The sequence below is a fragment of the Castor canadensis genome, chromosome 2, assembly GCF_047511655.1.
Source record: "Castor canadensis chromosome 2, mCasCan1.hap1v2, whole genome shotgun sequence".
Lineage (NCBI taxonomy): Eukaryota > Metazoa > Chordata > Mammalia > Rodentia > Castoridae > Castor > Castor canadensis.
Genome location: NC_133387.1, coordinates 136,933,598 through 136,941,004, shown reverse-complemented (window position 1 = coordinate 136,941,004; position 7,407 = coordinate 136,933,598). Strand labels below are relative to the sequence as shown.

Below are 7,407 nucleotides of genomic sequence, written 5' to 3'. Positions count from 1 at the left end.
GCAGTTAATTTGTGCTTTTTCTACAATTACAGCCAAAAGATTACAAAGGAAGCACTGTGATTGATACAATGATTAGATGAGTGATTGCCTTAATTATTAACAACTACAAGATATATATTTTCATTTGCAGGATTGCTGATGTTAAAAAGTGTAAGAAAAAGAATTTATATACTTATATGTACCAAGCAGTATAAAAGAGTTTTCATTTCTAGAGACCATTTAGGCAACTAACATAGATATTTGCAATAAAAAGATGTTTTTCTTTCTTCAACTGACATCTTATTAGGAAGTGCTATAGGAGATGTGTGTGGCAATGCCCACAGTTGCATCACAAAATGGCATTTTACTGTGTAATAATGCACATAAGACAAGAATATAGAAAATCACAATTAGGATAGTATTTTAAAATTAGACTGACTATTATAAGTTGGTATAAACAAAATATACAAAGATTTTTAGAGTATTTTTATTATGCTTTTGGAAGAGTAACTATTTTTTCTTTTCAACATCTGACTATGCTTTTAAATTAAAAATAGTGCCCATCTGTGTTTTGGCCTTGCAAAATGCTCAGGGACTTTGTGTGAAAACCTAGAATGGATTTACTACATCATTTGCTTCTGGCAGTACTGAGAGGAGGAGGTGATAAAAAAATATATGCACAGCAGTTCTGGTGGATATGATTCTGGGATCGCCCAGCAGGAAGAAACTGTGCATCATACCTTGAGCCACATGCAAAAAAAAACATGAAGAGGAGAATTGTGCAGTTACACTAAAGGATATGCCAAAGTTACAAACTGTGAGCATATGTGTGTGTACACCAGAAACGCACATTGTCATGTCCCAAATACATTAAAAGAAAATCACCATCCATGCAGAAATGTCTCCAGAAACATACAAGAACCCCACTAATATTTTTATCATTTAGTAGGGGGGGTAGTGGAGAAGAGGGGGAGAAGGCAATGTTTCATTATTCTATTTTCAGGAAATTGCTTCCTTCAAAATTGCACATATATATTTTTTTTTCTGTGTGTCAATGAGCCAAAATATTGTGATAAGTATAGATACAAATGCTATGCAATAGAAATAATTAATTCAGTTGAAATACAGTTTTTTTATTAACTGCAGTATTCTTTGATTTTTCAATTTTTTCATGATTCTTATCACTCAAAGTCCTCATGAAGTTACAAATTCAAATTAAGAATTACTAACAGGTCAATTAACTTTTTGGAAGCTGTGTTGTTCATAATTCAGTTGAAATAATACTACATAAAAGTCCCAAATGTAGCAATTTACTACAAAAGCATTTATCTCCTTCTCATGGGTGTGCATATTGGCTGTGGTTCTGCATGGCTTGGTCAAGATTAGCTGCATTCAGCTCTTGGCTGACATTTGGAATCAAGAGTACTTCACATGTCTATCTCTAATTTTTATTACTTACCTTGCTGTATTTGCTATTACCTCCACTATAATATAAAATAGAAATGGGACTAGCAAGCTATCCTTGCTTTGATCACTATCTCAGAGGAATATAATTCCTTATGTACCATTAAGGACAACATCTTTTGTAGAAACTCTATCAGAATGAGCAAGTTCCTCTTTTCATAGTTAACTGAGATTCTATCACAAATATGGAAATTAATGAAAAACTTTACAGCATAAGTTGAAATAATTTCATTTCTTTTTCTTTTCTGCATTGTATTATTACTATTTCTTAATGTCAAACCAAAGTAGTACTCAACAGAGCACCTCAAGTTATCTAAGTTATAAAACTTAGTTTACTATTACTTAAGGTCAAATTTATGTTAATGTTGATAGATTGGTATTAAAATTTTGTTTTTTGTCATGTTCTTGCCAGTTTTTGACATCAAGTTTGTGCTGACCACATGAAATGGGCTGGGAAGTATTTCTCTTTCTCTCTCTGTATACTTTTTTTTTTGAATTTTTAGACAATTGATATTATTTCATTTTTAAAAGTTTAAAAGAACATAAAAGACATACTTCCATGCCTTTTGTTTATTTGCAGGAGCATCTTCAGTACAATATTAGTTTCTTAAGTAAAAGCAACAATTCAGATGTTCACTTTTTGTGCCAGTTTTGGTTTAGGGTGTCATGGAAGAAATTTGTTAAATTGTTTGGATAAGTTTCTTCTGAGCTTGCCTTTGTCTCTTTAATGTCTTTAGAATCTTCAGAAAATCCCATTTTAATTCTTTTTATTTTCCATTTTTGATACTTAGAATTTGGAGTTCTGCTTTTTTTTTCCTTTCTTTATTAGCCTTGTTAGAAGCTTATGCCTTGTATCGGTCTTCTCAAAATCCTATGGTTTATTTATTTATTTATTTTTGGTACTGGAGTTTGAGTTTAGGACCTGTTTATACTGGGCAGGTCTACCTGCCCACATGGCTCTACCACACGAGCTATGTCCCACAGCCTTGTTTGGTTTTTTATATTTAGTTTTCAGATAGACTCGCATGTTTTTGCCCAGGCTTGGCCTTGGCCTGTGATCTTCCTACCTACAGCTTTCTGTAGCTGGAACAATAAGCAAATGCCACCATGCTTGGTTTATTGATAGACAGGTCAAGAGTTAGGGTCTCGCTAGCATTCTGCCCAGGCTGGACTCAAACTGCAATTATGTTGATATCCCTTCTGGAGTAGCTAGTATTACCAGTGTGAGCTACCATGCCTGGCCAGCTACTTATTTTCTTAATTATATGTCTGTTTTCTTTTTTATTAATACATGCTGTTATTATCTTATCTTTATCAATTTTATTTGAGTTTGGTTTGATGATATTCATATCTTTTTCATTTTTATATTAATTTTCAGTCCTTAATTTTTTTGTATGCATTTTACCTCTGAATTTCATTTGAGGTTCTAATGTAGCTATTTATCTCAAGGTTTTTGTTTTGTGTAATATTTCAGTTCTCATTCAATGAAATATTTTCTAACGTCTTTGATGTTATTTGCTTTTGCCATTCCATTATTTGGAAATATGCAACTTAATATCCGTGCGTCTGAGAATTCCCTAGATATCTTTTTATTGACAGATTTATAGCTCAATTCTTCTTTCATCAGAGATTAAAACTGAGTTTTCTTGTGTCTAAGTACGTGGTTATATTTAAAATATTTTGCACACATGAAGAGAATCTCTACTCTCTTTTTCTCAGGTACAATCATCTGTATATGTCAATTGGATTCCGTTTCTAACTTGTGTTGTCAATGTCTTAATGAGAAAATGTGAATTTTCTCATCACTTACAGAGTTTTTGTTTCTCTGTTTTATCAGTTACTAAGAAGTAATGGTTGAAATCATTCTCCATGATTTTGGATTTCCCTGCCTCTCTTTTAATGGCTGTCATTAGGCAATTTGTTACTTATAGATTAGAACATCTTTCTTGAGGGAGGTAAAGAGAATGATAGAGAGTTAATAATATTGAAATACATTGTATCTGTGTGTGAAGATGGCATAACAAAACACACTCAAAACTATTGAACAATAGGGAAGTATGGGGGTTCGGGAAAGACAGAATAATACACAGGTTAATCTGACTAAAGTAATTATATTCATGAGTGAAATGCCACAGCAAAAGCCCTTCAAACAATGAGTATATACATAAAAAATGAAGGAAAGGAATGTAAAACAGGTCTTGTTTGGGGTGAGTAATAGTGGGAAGCAGGAGGGTGAATGGAGAGGTTCTAGGAGGTATACATGGTCAATGTACTTTATATACTTGTATGAAAGCAGAGCATTGACACCTGTTGAAATTATTTCAAGAAGTGGTAAAGGCATGATGGAAAATGATGGAGGGAGTGAATCTAACCAAGGTACATGGTAAGCATATATAGAATATCTTATTGGAAGGTGGAGCAAGTTGAAAGTTGAGTAAGTTGTGTAAGATTCTCTAGTGATCATCAACCCCTGGCCAAGCTGAAAAGCTATTCATGCATTAAACAATCTCCAGAGTTGCTAAGAAAGCCAGGTGAGAGACCACAGTGCCAGTTTAGTATAATGATAAGAAAATGCTGAAGAAGCAAGAAGAGAAGAGCTGCCCACATTGCTCCTTCCCAGGTCTAAACATTGCAGTATGGAGAGGTCTTTGTCTTGGAGTTCAGTGCTTATCAACCCAACTCCAATCTTGGGGAGCATATTATGAAGCAAGACTATTCACTGGTGGGTAGGAAAAGGTAGTAAGCACAGAATGTTGGCTTGGCTGTTAGACCGGGAAGATCCTAACAGCACCCTTTCTCAGGCCAGTGCCCTTGGAAAGAGCTTCTGGAACAGCCCTAGTGCCAGGCAAAGAGTTCTATTAGGCTCCTATTCTGAAGAACGTCACCTATGGCTGGTGGCGGTGGTCTTGAGGTACAAATTAACCTCAGCAATAGACACTCCATAGAAACACTGGCTTTGGTCCTACTCAAGTGCTACACCAGTGTCAATGGGCTGTTCTGGGTGCCACACCATTAGTAGCCACTGCTCTGCTCACCCCATTCCTCCCTCAACCACAGGAAGCACAAAATGGTGATAATAATTGTCTAGTTTGAGTAAAAAATGAGAGTGAGCTACAGTTTATGGGTTGCTCCCTCCATGGTAATTGTGCCCAGAATGAGACAGAATTCTGAAGTGTCTGACAGCAGGCCAATTATAGTACATGAAGCATCTGGGTTTACCCTGGCCCCAGAGAGAGGGTTATAAGGATGGATTACCCTTTCTAGGTACTTCTACAGTTCATGCTAAAAACACTAGGTAGAGACTTGGTACAGATCTGGGCTTGGATTGTCCTCTAGTGCTAAAACAGCAATAACATATCAACAGCAGCCTCACAACAAATTTGGACTTAGCTCATCATCTAGTGCTGCACTGGTTCAGAGAGAATAAGCAGCCTGCTTAGAACTTCTATGAAGATGGGCACAAAGGTGGATAATGAAGGCTACAGTAAATGCCAAAGCCTTCAATGTGTACATGATGTCTCTCTCTGAAAAGCATCAAAAGAAGGTTTCAGACACCAAGCTCCTTATTAAGAAATGTGGGTGAAACTTTAGATGAAAAACTTAAGACAGCTTTTTAAAAGAAATGCAAGGAATGGCAAGGAACATGGAGAGGCAATTATATCTTCTAGCAGAAACTTAGCAGAGAGACAGAAACAAATTTTAAAAATACTTGAACTGAAAATGTGCTAAATGAAATTAAAAGCATAATAGAAAGTATTTGTATCAGAATAGATCAAACAAGACAGAATCAATAAGTTTGAATGCAAAAAATTAATAAGTTTTGAAAACACTTGATCTAAAGAGAAAAAAGAAAAAAGGATGAAGAGGAAGGAGTGAATCTTATGGGAACTTGTGACAGAATTAAAATGAGAAAATGTTTGGGTTATTTAGGTTCAAGGGGGAATTGAAAGTGTCAAAGGGGTAGTAAACTTATTCAAAGAGATAATAAGAAAAAAGTACTCCAAAGTAAAGAAAAATACAAATATCTGGGTACAGGAAAGTGAAATTTCTGACTAATGCCAGATTCCTCTCAACCACATCTACCCTAAGGCTTATTAGAATAAAGCTCTCAAATTTTAAAGGTAAAGATGGCTCAAGGCAACCAGAGAAAAGAAACAATTGACGTGTGCTGCAAGTCATCTGACATCAGACTTCTCAATAGGAGTCTTTTAAACTAGGAAATTTTCACAGTACTGAAGGAAACTATCAACAAAATGAAGACATTTGCAAACTACACACCTGATAAAGCATTAAAATCCAGACTACATAAAGATCTCAAAAACTTCAATAGCACAAAAAAAAAGATAAAAAAATATGTGATAAGTGCTTGCTTCAGGCAGCACATATACTAAAACTGGAACAACATAAAGAAGATTGAAATGGTCCCTGTGTAAGGATGACACACAAATTCATGAAGCATTCTTATTTTTAGGGAGAATGTAGTGGAAATATTATGTGCTTGCATATGAAAATGGAAAAATGAGACCTGTTGAAACTGTTCCAGAAATGGGGGGAGGGGAGATAGTGGAGAATGATGGAGGGGGTGAATTCAACCATATTGTAAGAACTTTTGTAAATGTGACAATGTACCCCCAGTGCAACAATAATATAATGATATAAAAGTGTAAATAAAAATGAGTGATAAAGGAGGGTATGAAAGAGGGGTGAATATAATCACAGTACATAGCATGCATATATGGAAATGTCATGATGAGACCCATTAATATCTACAAGTAATATAGACCAATAAAAATGAGTTATAAAGTTAACTGGACATTTCTTAGAAGATACACAAATGACAAAATCTTGTCATTTGTGACAACAGGGGTGGAAGTAGAAGATCATTGTTTTCTTTTTATTTATTCATTTATTCACATGTGCAATACATTGTTTGGGGCATTTCTTCCCCCACTCCCTCCCCCCTCCCCCACATCCCTGCAGAATCTGTTCTGCCCTTATCTCTAATTTTGTTGAAGACACAAACAATAATAAGAAAGACAAAGAGTTTTTGCTAGTTGAGATAAGGACAGCTATAAGAGAGATTCCTAGCATTGCTTCCATGTACAAATATGTTGCAACCCAAGTTGATTCATCTCTAACTGACTTTTACACCGGTTCCTGATCCTCTTCTCGTGTTGACCTCTGTCGCTTTAAGGTTTCTGTATTATTTCCTCTGCAGTGGGGACATCAAACACTTTCATTGTTAAATGAAAAAAGTCAGGCACAGAAAGACAAACCTGCATGATCACATTATACAGAATACATTAAAAAAGAACTCAGAGAATTTAAGCATACAATGTGGTAATATAGTTAGGTAAGTGTAAGACGTTTTGGTGTGCAATTGCTTAGTAGGGTAACAGTAGATAATGATAATACACTGGTTTTATCAAAAAGCTAAAAGAAAGGTGTTTGAATGTTTTCACCATAAGGAAATTGCACATGTTTTAGGAAATAGATATTTGCTCTGAATTAAGTATGACACAATGTATACCTGCATTGAAACATTACGCAGTTTTGTTTACAGGTGTCTGTGAAACATAAATTTAAATTGAAAAGAGATTGTTTTTGATAGACAAACCTTTCAGTATTTTGAATATGCTATTTAGACCTTAATGATTTTTCCTAGGACCTCTTGTGTTTAATATTAGTACAGCTACACTAGATTTCATTTAGTTAGTGTAAATACATTTTTCATTATTTTATTTTCAAGTTCTCTGTGTTCTTCAATATGAACATGTATTCCATTTATGTATGTTTGTAGATATATCTGGATTTAAATTTATCATTCTATTTGCTTTCTCCTTATCTTTGTTCCTGTACTTTCTTTTGCTTTTTTTAGCATTAATAAATTATTCATTAAAATTCCACATTTCATTACAATTGACTTTGTATTTATATATTATTTTATTATTCTTTCAATACTTA

At 34.5% G+C, this 7,407-nt stretch overlaps 1 non-coding gene across 1 annotated transcript; it reads left to right on the top strand.

Annotated features, from left to right (window-relative positions):
* Nucleotides 1–5,805: 5,805 nt before the first annotated feature.
* Nucleotides 5,806–5,913, top strand: LOC141421026 (U6 spliceosomal RNA). Its single transcript, XR_012445733.1, has one exon. It is a non-coding gene; the product is annotated as a U6 spliceosomal RNA (small nuclear RNA).
* Nucleotides 5,914–7,407: the final 1,494 nt, after the last annotated feature.